General features: G+C 36.3%; 2 protein-coding genes across 2 annotated transcripts in view; one reads left to right on the forward strand and one right to left on the reverse strand.

Moving 5' to 3' along the window:
• Window positions 1-3,781, reverse strand: part of LOC109064958 (neurofascin-like) — a 74,887-nt gene extending 71,106 nt beyond the window's left edge. The window contains exon 1 of the mRNA XM_042734191.1: window positions 3,608-3,781. The gene's annotated coding sequence lies outside the window, so the exon portion shown is untranslated. The remainder of the gene's footprint in view (window positions 1-3,607) is intronic.
• Window positions 3,782-12,809: 9,028 nt separating this feature from the next.
• The window catches only part of LOC109064962 (phosphatidylinositol 4-phosphate 3-kinase C2 domain-containing subunit beta-like), a 40,396-nt gene continuing 38,797 nt past the window's right edge, over window positions 12,810-14,408 (forward strand). The window contains exon 1 of the mRNA XM_042734213.1: window positions 12,810-13,341. The gene's annotated coding sequence lies outside the window, so the exon portion shown is untranslated. The remainder of the gene's footprint in view (window positions 13,342-14,408) is intronic.

Below are 14,408 nucleotides of genomic sequence, written 5' to 3' on the forward strand. Positions count from 1 at the left end.
TGATAAAATATTCAGAGTGCATCAGACAGGAAGGGCTTAATAAGGAAACAGGAGTGAGTCATGCAGTGAAATGCATGGGTAACTTCATGTTCTCTATAATGATATTAACAGAGAATCTCGGCTTTCCCATGAACATTATGAGTGACGGTGGTAGGAAGCAGACAAGGAACAATATATCAGTCTGCCTACCAGCTGCACTTATTATTTACAATATTTATTACATTTAATACATATTCAATTTAAACAATTTAAAATGATTTTAATATATATATAAATCTCAATTTTAAAAAACTGACCTTTATGACTGGTTTTGTGGTCCAGGGTCACATATAAAATATTTGTAAATATTCTATTGAACATTAAATATTTGACATGTATAACAATTAAAATAATTATTTATAAAAATTGTAAAAATACTCAAACTTAAAGATATGTAAGATAATATATTAAAATACACATAAAATTTTCCATATACACAAACACACATACAAACCCCATTTAAGTCTACCTTGGTCAGACAAATTGATCACATAATTATTTGTGGTGGACCGTAGGCCAGAAACAATAAATTGACCTCAAAAGCCACTTCCATGTAAAGTGCAACGATTTCACTTGGCAAAATAATGTAATGACTTAAATTATCTTAATTTGGGGGCCTAGCAAATACTGACATACATCATTTATAACCTTAACATATAACCAATCATCTACAACAATCAATTATTAACCTTAATTTGTGTAAGTGTGCCCAGCAAGGCCTCTTTACTCATTGCTGGGATAAAGTTGTGTCTCTGCAAACAAAAAAATCAATGTATATGCAGCTAGTAATGTGTCCTCCTAGTTTTATGCCAGTCTGAAATCCATAACTATCAACTGCCCTGACTCAGCTGAATCTGGACGAAGAGCACATTAGGGGCTATAACAATCTTCCATTAGCGGTCCATTCAAGCAAACAGACACAAGACCCTGGAGTGGTCTCCTAAAACATACTGCTCTAAAATACAAGCAAATGTTTCAGCTGACCCCATTGTTTCGGCCTTTCTCATTTTTCTTGTCCTCTCTGAGGAAGAAACAGAGCCAGGCAGAGATTGAAAACTAGAATGAGGCCCCAGCCTGACTCCATCTTCTTTCAGTCTCTCCTTTCCCTCCAGCGTGCAACAGTTCTAATCGGCACCGGGCCAGGCTCCACTTACCAGACGCACCTCTCGCCCCCCTCTGGAGAAAGATGCTGTTGCATAGCTAAAAATGTCACCTCTAGAAACAAAACTCTGTGAAGTAAAAGGTGAGCATCCCATTGCAGAGTAAGAAACCTGAGAATAGGTGAATCTGAGCTGTGGAGGAGGGGAAAGATGGGAATGCTAGTGGATGAAATTAAATTACGCACCATACATCATCTCTTGACCTTATTTAATTAAAGACGCATCGCATTTTATGCAGCAAGTCATTCAATCTTCCTAAATAACTTCATTAATCTTCTGTGTATGAATCTTTAATTAATACTTGACAGCAAAGTGGATTTATTTACATAAATCTGACCAAAAAATGTGAGCTTTTCCCCATTTAAATTTTCTTTAAGTGGCAGAAGGTGCTGAGAGAGAATCGCAGGTTTCTCTAATGCTGTTTTAATTGCAGGCTCAGTGGGAGTATCCACAGGGTTGAGCCACATCTAACATGTTGCCAAGTAAAAGGATTTCTCAAAATTCACCATATGGCAGAAAATACCTCTATAGATGGTGAGGGGGGTGTGCAGGTAATTTTAATTTTTACACAAAATATAGAATACATTTTATATATATTAAAAAAACTGCCTATTAAACACTAAAAAGTGTTATTTTTAAACTACAAAAATGTATATATAAATGTTTCCTGGGGATTACATTGCAACACAATCAGAGCTAGCAATAGAAGATGAGTGGAATATCAGCATCTAGTGGTGTGGTGAGGTCACTGCGACTTACAGAGGATGGACATTGAATAAGAAGTGGAGTTGGGTTTAATGCAGTTGAGCTATACTGTACATACATACATCCATTCATCATATTCTTTCAAAACTTGTAACCTAAAATTATATGCACTTCTATTATATTTGATGTTTGCATAATTAGTTGTTACTTTCTTTTTAATACTGTATAGCTGGTTTGAAACTCTATAAAGCGCTATAAAAATAAAGGTGACTTGATTACATTTGTAACTTTAACTTCCATTCACTTTTTTAGATGTAGGCTACCAGATCATGTTACCAGTTAAAATGCAAGCTGTACTGTTTGCTCTGATAAATCCAAGATTTAATCTGACACTGTTAAATTACTCTTTAGAAATTCCTAATCAGGATAGAAAAACTATTGTTTGGCTGCCAGTAGTTATCAAATTTCACTAACCGTTAAGCTCTATGAAATACCTCCATGAATGATTGCAACACAATATGACAAAGACTGCTGAATGGGGGATGACATGTACATCTCTGGATCATTCAGAGCATGGGTCCAACTCAGTGGGAATATGGGCCCAGGCCAGGTCACATGGCCACAGATACCATCTGATGTGGGCAGTTTTGCATCTTTAATTCATGACGGAAAAAAAAAAAGAGTTCTGTTAGTGGACTAATTCAGCTGCTCTGAGTGTCCCAAAGTGGCAGTCAAAGATTATAAATGGAAACCTTTTCCCTGTAGTAGATCCACAGATATGAATATATAAAGTTAAGTCAAAGATCATACAGAATTTTACACATTCAAAACTATGCAAGAGGAGTCCCTGATTGACACTAAGATATATTATACTTTATACTTATTTTGGATAGGCTTTATTTTAGGTATGATGATGATAAAACAATAGATAGATAGATAGATAGATAGATAGATAGATAGATAGATAGATAGATAGATAGATAGATAGATAGATATTGTGCATTTAAGGCCTACAACTTTTCATCCTACAATTAAAGCCAATATAAATCACATTTTAGAAAATAATATGCATGCATATATGTTTATAAAAATATAATATTTATTGACAATCTTTAGATGATTTTCTATCTTAACCCTTATGTCAAACTTATTTTATCCACGCAGGCAAAACTTACCTTCTTAAAGCCTGTGAATTATATTACAATGCAATATTAACCCTCAAACGCGGCCTGAAGGTTCCTCGTGTAATAAAACGCAACAGCAGCAAATGTTTGTCCTGTTCTCAAAATATCCTTGAGCTACAAGAAGCGCCCTGGATAGGGGCGATGACACTTTCACTTCCTACAGCATCCTTGGCCAACATTCGGCCTCAAAAACAACTAACTTGACAGCCTCGAAACGCCCGAGTTTATTCACCTATGGTTGGTGACATTAATGAGGCTGCGTTTATATTTCTCTACCGTTTCGTGAGATATTGCCGGTATCTCCAGGCTTTGATGCTTTGCGCAGAGCAGCAGAAAGAAGACCGCATCACTCAGAGATGCGCAGAGAGGCTGAAGCACGCGGGATGCGCGAGGATTACTGAAGCAGCAGCGCCGTATTGAAGAAACACAAATCTAGCCTGCTTTTATCTCCTGTGGAACAAGGTCAGCTGCTTGTAATGTGTTACCCCTGACAGCGCTGTGATAGCATCGCTCTCTTACCTGTGTCGCTGTTGGTTTGGCCAGATATAATGCAGGTTGATTCTGTAATGCGGTAAAGGCGGTTATATCCGTCTGTGGCGTGCGACCCTCTCAGAGTGCGCGCTCGCTTCCACGCTCGCTCCTGTGGGCGCGCCTCCGATTCCAGCAGGACAGGTGTTCCCATCATCTGCATTCGAGCTGCGCTTCAGCAACGTCACGCGAAGCGTCAGTTTAATACCACGTGATTAATGCATATATTAAGAATATATAAATGTTACCCTGGACCACAAAACCAGTCATAATTTATTTGTATTTTTTTTTTAAATTGGGACTTATACATCATCTGAAAGCTGAATAAATAAGCTTTCCACTGATGTACGGTTTATTAGGATATAGGATACTTGACTGAGATACAACTATTTGAAAATCTGGAATATTGAGAAAATCGCCTTTAAAGTTGTCCAAATAAAGCTCTTAGCAATGCATATTACTAATAACAAAGTTTTGATATATTTACGGTAGGAAATTTACAAAATATCTAAATGGAACATGATCTTTAATTAATATCCTAATGATATTGCATAAAAGAAAAATCGATCATTTTGTCCCCTACAATGTATTAGCCTATTGGCTATCGTTACAAATATACCCGTGCTACTTATGGCTGGTTTTGTGGTCTAGGGTCACAAATAGGCTAAAACACACTGAACGCTAAAAACAAATTTAATGTGAAGCCATAAAAAAGGATGGGCTGCTTTATTTTTATGACAATGTTTTGACAGGATTATTCAAACAGGTCTTAAAATCTTACATGGCATGTAAACACAAATGCACCACATTGGTTATAGATTATTTTGAAAGGCAATGTGGTTTGTGATAACAAATTAACTATTAATTTGGCACTCAAAGAAAATTGTAAACAAACAAATAAACAAATAAAACTAGGTATCTTTCAACAATTTTTTTTTTTAAAGAAAGTGACTTTTTATTCAGCATATTATTGCAATTGTTCCAAGGTGACTGCAAAGACTTTACATTGTTCCAATAAAATAAAATAAAACCAATTAGCCTAAATGCTGTTCTTTTGAAATTTCAATTTAACAAATTCTGAAGAAATTTGTATTTCCACAGAAATACTGAATGGCATTTTTATTTTTATTTTTTTTCTCAACACTGATTAATAAGAAATGGATCCTGAACATTTGTGACCCTGGACCACAAAACCAGTCATAAGGGTCAGTTTTTTGAAATTGAGATTTATACATCTGCAATCTGAGGGTGTAAAAATCTTATTATTTTTTTTTTTTTTATATTTAGAAAATCACATTTAAAGTTGTCCAGATGAAGTGCTTAGCAATGCATATTTTGATATATTTTACTTTACTTAATATCCTAATGATTTTTAGCATAACACTCACTCACTCACATACACAGTACAATATCACTCTCACACATGTAGATATACACTCAACTGACACTTTATTATGTACACCTGTTCAATTGCTTGGTAACACAAATTGCTAATCAGCCAATCACATAGCAGCAACTCAATGCATTTAGGCATCTAGATATGGTGAAGACACCTAGCTGAAGTTCAAACCGAGCATCAGAATGGGGAAGAAAGGGGATTTAAGTGACTTTGAACGTGAAATGGTTGTTGGTGCCAGACGGGCTGGCCTGAGTATTTAAAAAACTGCTGATCTACTGGGATTTTCATGCACAACCATCTCTACGGTTTACAGAGAATGGTCCGAAAAAGAGAAAATATCCAGTGAGCAACAGTTGTGTGGACGAAAATGCCTTGTTGATGTCAGAGGAGAATGGGCAGACTGGTTAGAGATGATAGAAAAGCAACAGTAACTCAAATAACCACTCGTTACAACCAAGGTATGCAGAATACCATCTCTGAACACACAACATGTCAAACTCTGAAGTAGATGGGCTACAGCAGCAGAAGACCACACTGGGTGCCGCTCCTGTCAGCTAAGAACAGGAAACGGAAGCTACAATTCGCACAGGGTCACCAAAATTGGACAATAGAAGATTGGGAAAACGTTGCCTGGTCTGATGAGACTCGATTTCTGCTGCAACATTCAGATGGTAGGGTCAGAATTTGGCATAAAGAACATGAAAGCATGGATCCATCCTGCCTTGTCTCAACAGTTCAGGCTGGTGGTGGTGGTGTAATGGTGTGGGGGATATTTTCTTGGCACACTTTGGGCCCCTTAGTACCAATTGATCACTGTTTAAACACCACAGCCTACCTGAGTATTGTTGCTGACCATGTCCATCCCTTTATGATTATAGTGAACCCATCTTCTGATGGCTACTTCCAGCAGGATAATGCACCATGTCACAAAGCTCTATTCATCTCAGACTGGTTTCTTGAACATGACAATGAGTTCGCTTTACTCAAATGGCCTCCACAGTCACCAGATCTCAATCCAATAGAGCAGCTTTGGGATGTGGAGATTTGCATCATGTATGTGCAGCCGACAAATCTGCAGCAACTGCGTGATGCTGTCATGACAATATGGACCAAAATCTCTGAGGAATGTTTCCAACACCTTGTTGAATCTATGCGACAAAGAATTAAGGTAGTTCTGAAGACATACAGCCAGAACTACCACTTTCACTTTTTTTTTTTCACTTTCAGGGTATATATATATATATATATATATAAAAAATATATATATATATATTTATATATATATAATTTTATTTTTTTTTAAACATCAGATAAATGTAGCCTTGGTGAGCATAAGAGACATATATTATGTAAACAAAACTGGATGTGCTAATGCTACATATATAGCATGATAGCTTTATAATGATAGGCTGGACAAACATATATACTCTTTCTTTAACATGCTGGCTACAAACATATATAGCATGATAGCTTTATAATGATAGGCTGAGACGTACTCTTTCTTTATCAATGGCCTTCTGTTACAAACACTCATCGTTTTTTGATAGGGAACTTTACATCATCCGTTACAATATAGTGACACACTAGCCCAGTTTAACATCACACATACAGCCTACATGAACATAGCCACACAGACTATCCCCTTGAACACATTTCTCCATTTAAGTGTATTATAAGCATCAGAAATGCACAAACATCAACAAATAGACACAGTATGACAACTCATAGACATTATGTGCTAATGGACTTTTACACACAAACACTTTGTAGCTACAGAAATGATTGTATTATGTGGCTTTCAATATTAAACTGCAGGCAGTATTAAATGTAAAGATGCATCTAGAAGATAAGTAATCAGAGAAACTGTGGCAGGAATATGGTTATTTAAAATAATACTCTATATTCCAGAGGCCATACAACTGTGGAGCTTCAAAAAAAAAAAAAAAAAAAAAAAAAAAAAATATTACACAGCTTACAGACCAATATTATTTCAAAATTATGCAGAAAAAAATATCTCTGAGAAGTTTACCTATGGAAAAATATACCGAAAGCAGCTGGGAAATCTTATCTTGTATGCAGTCTGTAGTTTGTTCCAGGCTCCTCAGCTTGCAAAAGGCAATCCTGCATACTAAACCTTGAAGACAAAGGCCTGCACTGCTATTCCCACATTATATACAGATTTGCCAGGCACTGACAGACTTCACTGTGGTGTTTGGAATACCAAGTTAAACTGCTCAGTGCCTTGCTTTCAAGGTTTTAATGCAGTTTATGCCAAGCAAGGTCACACAATGTACAGGTCAAACTTGCCTGCAATTACTGCTGTGGTCACAAACAGCATTACATTAAGCCTAATACTGACTACATCGTGCTTAAAGCAATAGTTCACCCAAAAATGAAGATTCGATGTTTATCTGCTTACCCCCAGGGCATCTAAGATGTAGGTGACTTTGCTTCTTCAGTAGAACACAAATTATGTTTACAAATTACATAATTTTTAGCTTCAGGCGTTGCAGTCTCTCAGTCTACAATGCTTGGCAAATGGTAACAGGATCTATGAGAGAAACATGCACAGACAAATCCAAATTAAGCAGGCACCTGGGACATCTTCTTCTTCTTCTTCTGAATTTTTATGGCGGTTGGCAAACCAGCTTATGGTGCATTACCGCCACCTACCAAACTGGAGTGTGGAGCCCGACAAGCAAGGAAATGAAGAAAAAAAAAAAAAAAACTAAATTATCCCGTATAACCCTATGTCTTTAATATATTTATTTTTTGTTTTTTTCTTCTTCCATTGCTCAAAATTACATTCCAAAAAGCTTTGTATATTGTAAGTGTTAATGTCCGATTTTTCCATTTCTTGAATAAGCAATATTCTTTCATTTTCGTACTGTTGACATGAAAATAAAATATGCTCTATTGTCTCTAATTCATCACAATTTCTACATTTACCTGTTGCATGCTTTCCTATTTTAAAAAGGGAATAATTTAGTCCAGAATGTCCAATTCTAAGACGTGAAATGATAATATCTTCCTTCCTGTTCTATATATACACTTCTTCCATTTCCTACAAGTTGTTGGATGCTATTAAGATGTCTGCCCTTGCTATCAACATCCCATGCTTCTTGCCATTTACTATGAGTGACTTCTTTCACTTTAGCCTGAACCCTCTTTTTTACTAAGAGCCACTTGTATGTCAACATCTGCATGATTTAAAGCTTGCTTAGCTAGTTTGTCAGCCACTTCGTTAGCCTCTACTTTCCCACATGAGAGCAGGGACCCACACAGAAACATAATAAGACTAGTATTACTATTTCTCAATAAACTTGCTAGAATATCATAAATAATATCTTGCCTAGTTGATTTTAGTCCACTTGCAAGGCTTGAAAGTGCTGCATAAGAATCAGAACAGATGACTGCTAACCTAGGTTTTACATCCTCCACCCAATGAAGTGCTACCAGAATGGCAATAAGTTCTGCTGTATACACCGATACATTATCAGTTAATCTTTTGCTGATATCACATTGAAATTTAGGGATATGCACTGCAGAAGCAGTTCTTCCAGAGGCAGGATCTTTAGAACCATCTGTGTATATGTGCAACCACGATGTATAGCTTTGATCTATATATTGCTGTGCAATAATGTTCTTGGGGATATCCTTGTCATTGTTAATTTGCGTTTGAATTTGAAAATCAACTAATGGCTTTGGGAATATCCATGGTGGAATATTAGATACAAAACACTATTGGGCAAACTTCTAATCCATCAATACCAGCTTCTAATGCTTCCCTGTTAGCAGTCCATCCAAAGCTTTTAATAGTCTTATTCCCATGTTCCCAGCATTCTTTCATAACTCCTTTTACTGAATGATTTTCCTTATGCCCTGTTTATATTAACCCAGTAATTCATTCTAAGCTTATACCTTCGCAGTAAAGAGGAGCTTCTCCAAGTTCTACCTGCAAGGCTGCAATGGGAGATGTTTTGAAGGCACCACAACAAATTCTTAGAGCTTGACTTTGTATAGTTTCAATCTTAAGTAAGGTTTCAGATGCAAATCCATAGATAATACTTCCATAATCCAGGCTTGACCTGATTAATGTACAGTATATTCTTTTCAGTGATATTCTGCAAGCTCCCCATTCAACCCCTGATAAACATCGTAGTATATTACCTGGGACATCATCTTCTTCTTGTTGTTTTATGGCAGATCACAGACTTATTAAGTGCAATACCGCCACCTGCTGCTGTGATGCACGTTCACAAGAGTTCTAACAGTTCGGACACTGAGTGAATCAGAGGTAAAAAAAAAAAAAAAAAACTATATAAATACTGTTCAGATTCTTGCAGACCGATCATTTTGTGTCTTTACACATCAATGTATCATCAATGCATGAGCCGCAGGGTTTAATTTGGATTTGTCTGTGCATGTTTTTTTCATTTTTGGGTGAACTATCACTTAATTTGCTTAATAGTAGGCTACATGGTCTTTAGAACATGTATCATGATACCATGATAACACCATGTTGTCCAAGAATGAGAATATTTAATGACATATTTAAGTCAAAATTCACTTAAAGGGGTCATATGATGCGATTTCAATTTTTCCTTTCTCTTTGGAATGTAACAAGCTCTTGGTGCATAAAGATTATCTGTAAAGTTGCAAAGACTAAAGTCTCAAATCCAAAGAGATATTCTTTATAAGAGTTAAGAGTCAACCACTCCTCTACCTAAAACGGCTCATTCTAACACGCCCCCACATGTCTACGTCACGATGTAGGAAGATTTGCATAACACTGCCCAAATGTTCATGCAAAAAAAGGTGTATGTGTTTCATTGTGAAAGTTAAACTACTTTGTTTGGCCATCCAAAAGAGGACACAACTAGAAATCAGTGGTTGAGTTGTATTTACAACACTGTTCCAGAACAGTTCAACCCAAATATTCAGATGTGTGCAGCGCATTTTACGGTGGACAAGGTATGTTTCCTGAACCAGTACGTTAGCCAACAACGCTTCTGTGCACAAAGGTTGTTTCTATAAAGTGGGGCAATTCCAACTTTGCAAGGACAGTCTGGCACTTCTGACTCACAGCCTGTAAGTACGTTTACATATTTAAAGTATTTGCCACTGATGATTCAAACACAAGTTTTGTGCAGTAGAGTAGGCTTGTTGTTTGTTGTTTCTCAGATCACAATTGCAGACATGGTTTTATGTTTACTCGGTGCGATACGCAACACAGTGCTAAAAAGACAGTATAAATCATTATAATCAGTAATTATGTCCCCACTGGATGCTACAAATGCCTCATTTGTAATGGGTTTTATTGGTTTTGTCTCGTCACACCAAGACTTGGCATCACAGTATTTTAAGGGGCGTAATATTTCTGTCACACGCTTGGGGCATTCAGCCATTCACAACGCACTGGATAGCTGGCCAATCAGAGCACACCTTGCTTTTCAGAATGATAAGCTTTGTAAAAATCAACGCATTTCAGAAAGGCGGGGGCATAGAGAAGCAACAATAATGTACATTATATGGAAAATAATGTTTTTTGAACTTTAAACCACATAAACACATTGCATTACACCAAATACACAAAATAATGTTCTTTTTAACAACATCATATGACCCCTTTAATAACATCAGTCAAGTGTTTGAAATAACTTCCTTTTGTGATTCAGAGAATGCGGAAGAAATCAAACTTTTTACAGTATTCTATGCAGTGATGGAAGTCGATTAACATTGCATTATAGATTACTTTTTTTATATTAAAAATATCTGAGATGGTTTGAAGAACACTGATCAACCATATATTGTCACAATTGTTTACTGTGTTGATGTTTCATCATATAAAATGTCTCTATTTGCATTTTATTCAGCTAGGGATTTTTTTGGTGTGATATAACACACAAAAACAAAAACGAGCAATTCTGGCTCCACCTATCCTGTCTAGTGTTGTAATGATATACCGGTATGACGATATACCGCAATATAAACATGTACGATGATCATACCGTGTACATTTGCTTATCTACGGTATTAGGAGAAAATAAAATATGCAGAATCTCACCTGCCCCTAGGCAACAACTTTCCACTTAACTGTTCTCAAGTTGCTCCACCCACACGTACAGCGGAGACAACATCAGAGATGGATGCCGTTATCTCTAATTTCTATCCCACCCACATCCAAATATAAATTAAAATGGGCAGTATGGGAATACTTTGGATATAGAAAAGACAAACGCTTATTTGTCCTCGAGGATAGACACAGCTGGACACAAAAACTGTGGTCGCAAAGCGGCTGCAAAAAGAGTAAACACATCGAACATGTTTACCTATATTTTAGAACACCATCCCACCGTGCAGATACAGTTAGGTCCCATTTATAGCTTAAGGTTAAAGCCTTATGATTTCCTTGATGTGGAGTTATGCTGCGTTCCAGGCAGGTTTTTGAGCCCGTAAATCATGACTTTAAACCACGACTTTGTAGCGTTCCAGGCAGGTCACGCCAAACTGGCTGAGCGCAAGGAATTGTAGCTAGATTATTACATTTATTGCTATGTTATATTGTCCTCCTAAAGTCTATTTCTCACCGTGTACCACTTCCATAAACACCGCATACGTAGGCAATATTATCCATAGGGGCTGCCATTGTTGTTTCGTGGGATATGTGACATCAGGGCTCAGAACTGGGAGTACATCGATCTAGTATGAATTCACAGGTGGGAAGTCACGGGTTTGACTGCTGTTCCAGTGCACTTTCACGGGTAGAAGATTGGAAAAACACAGGTTACGGGTTGCCTGGAATGCAGCATTAATCCCAGAATCCAGTCATGACAATGAATTTACAGTAGGCTACAATGCAGATGACACATAAAAGAGTGATTTGATGGATTGATGAATAAATCAAAAAAAGAGCTGTCAAATAACGGCATGGTCTAGTGTCTGTGAATATCAAAGCGCAAAAACACTGCTATATAAATATATAATCTGTTTGTTTTCTGTGTCTCACCACTGAGAGCCACACTGAGAGAGCAATTAATAATCCTTTCATCATTTTATTTGAGAAAACCACTGTCAAATACACTCTGACACTCAAAGCTCTTCACTACAACCCGTCATAATAAAAGTCTGCTTTGTAACTTGAAGAAATTGACAGAAATTAGGATTGTACTGTAATGTAGCCTACTTCTAAAATAATAATAATTTATAGAAACATTTTTAAGGAATATCATTTTCCCCTCATTTTTATTTATTAAATCTCTGTTGTGCAGCCCTTTGCGAAAACATAAAAAGAAGTCATTTGCATAAAAAGATAAAAGTTGTTTTCATTTGATTACATTTTAAAACATTACTTAAACTGTTTATTTTTTTTGGTTTATTTGTTTTTGTATGCCTTTATTTTTAGTACAGAAACCACCATAATTTATGAATTGTTATGAATTATTAATGATAAATATGTTGTTAAACTAATATATAATCAATGATGAAATTTACTTTATTGTTTTTGATTAATGAAATTTGAATAAACACATGCTTTCAAACATTTTTTCAACCAAAAAACCCTGTTTTGATTGTTTAATATCGTATACCGTGATATTTTCTGAGACGATTATCATACAGTGAAAAATATCATACCGTTACAACCCTAATCCTGTCAGGATGGCAGCTCTCCTCTGGTACCGTTGCTTTGCGACAGGAGCAGTAATCGGGAACACCTGGTGGCGTAATTAGGAAATCCTGCGGAGGCGGAGCATCTCACGCGCACTTAACTTTGGGACGCAGCTGATCTTACCTGTAGGTATTTCCTTATTTGGTTTATGCATGTTTGAAGTAGGCCTCATATTGTGCTTTTGTGTATATATGTAGCTTTATGTAGGACTACATTTTATGGCAACACATTGTCTTTTTACAACTTTGAAGGAAAAGTTTTTACGTACCACAGCAGTGTTTGATGTCAGGCGTCATGATGGGATGCAATTACCTGTACTATCCACTAGAGTCTGCTATTGTTCCTCATAACCCGAATCCTCTGTCTTTACACATCCAATGAGAACTGGCTGAGCTTTGAACTGAAGACGAAAACCACAGCGCAAGTCGGTCAGATAAACAGGGGAGAGAGAAAGAGAGAAAGAGAGAGAGAGAGGGAGGGAGGAAAGAGCGTGCGTCTCATATGGATGAACAGAGACGCGCTCTTGATTTGGCCCTGATCTTCTGCTAGTGGATACCGGAAACGGCTGCCTGATCACCATCTATCAAAGAACAACGATTGAGCCTGAGAATAAACGAGAAGGACTATGACCCAGGCGCTCAAGAGGCCGTGCACACGGTATGTGATATGCGCTTTCCTTCACTATAACAGAGAGCTCTGAGAACGCTTCGTATTTATATACGACCAGCTGTTTTTGCTCAGTGACTCTAAATTTTTCTAAAATCTTTGTGTTAGGTTAAGGTTCTCCCGAGCTGAGAACGAAACACTCTAGCTCTGCTCTAAATCGAATATTTAATAGGTGGCCGGAACATTCAGAGGCGTTTGAACGCCACGGGTTTGCTCATATTATAGTCTGTTTCTATTTTAAAACGACTGGCTAGATATCGACTTGACAAGTTTTGGCTCTTGAACTCAAACAGATCTGTATTTAAAAGAGACATTTTAATCATTTTAATTGTTTATTTTTTAATGATTTAAAATAATTTGTAAACTATATGAGGTGAAAGTGCTGTAAACAGAAACGAAGCATGATGGTGTCTGTTGCTATGCAATGATATTGCATGCTTTTTTTTAATTGAATCGTATTTTTTTTTAATGAATGCTAATTGAATGATATTGCATGTTATATTTATTTTTTATATGATTTTTTAAAAAAAATTACATATTTTTAATATTATTTGTTTTTATTCTTAAGTGTTACCATATGTCACAAAGTCATTTACAATCTAAAACCCAAGACAAATATAATTTAGAATAAAATATAATGCAGTCATGCTAAATTAGAAAATCTTAATTCATTTCATTATTTATATATGTTTTAAGAACATTTATTTATTCATTTTCTTACAGTTTGAACACCGCTTGAAGGCTATTTGCCATCGTTTTCAATTATAATTATTATTTCAATTTTATTTATATATATATAACTCAGATCATCCCAAAGGAACCATGTGTTTTTATACTCAAAAAACAAATGAAGCATACTTTTTTTTTTTTTGATAATGCATACAGTCAGTATCACAAGCTGCATGATGCATCTCCTCAAGCTTCAATTTATTCAGGACTTAACTGTATTTTAAAGTAAAATATTTGCATTAATTATAGTGACTCACAAGGAGGTTTATGCAACTCGAAGCACAGGAAAGAGAGAAGTTTAGACTGCCATACAGTGTTTAGAAACATAA

The sequence above is a fragment of the Cyprinus carpio genome, chromosome B11, assembly GCF_018340385.1.
Source record: "Cyprinus carpio isolate SPL01 chromosome B11, ASM1834038v1, whole genome shotgun sequence".
Lineage (NCBI taxonomy): Eukaryota > Metazoa > Chordata > Actinopteri > Cypriniformes > Cyprinidae > Cyprinus > Cyprinus carpio.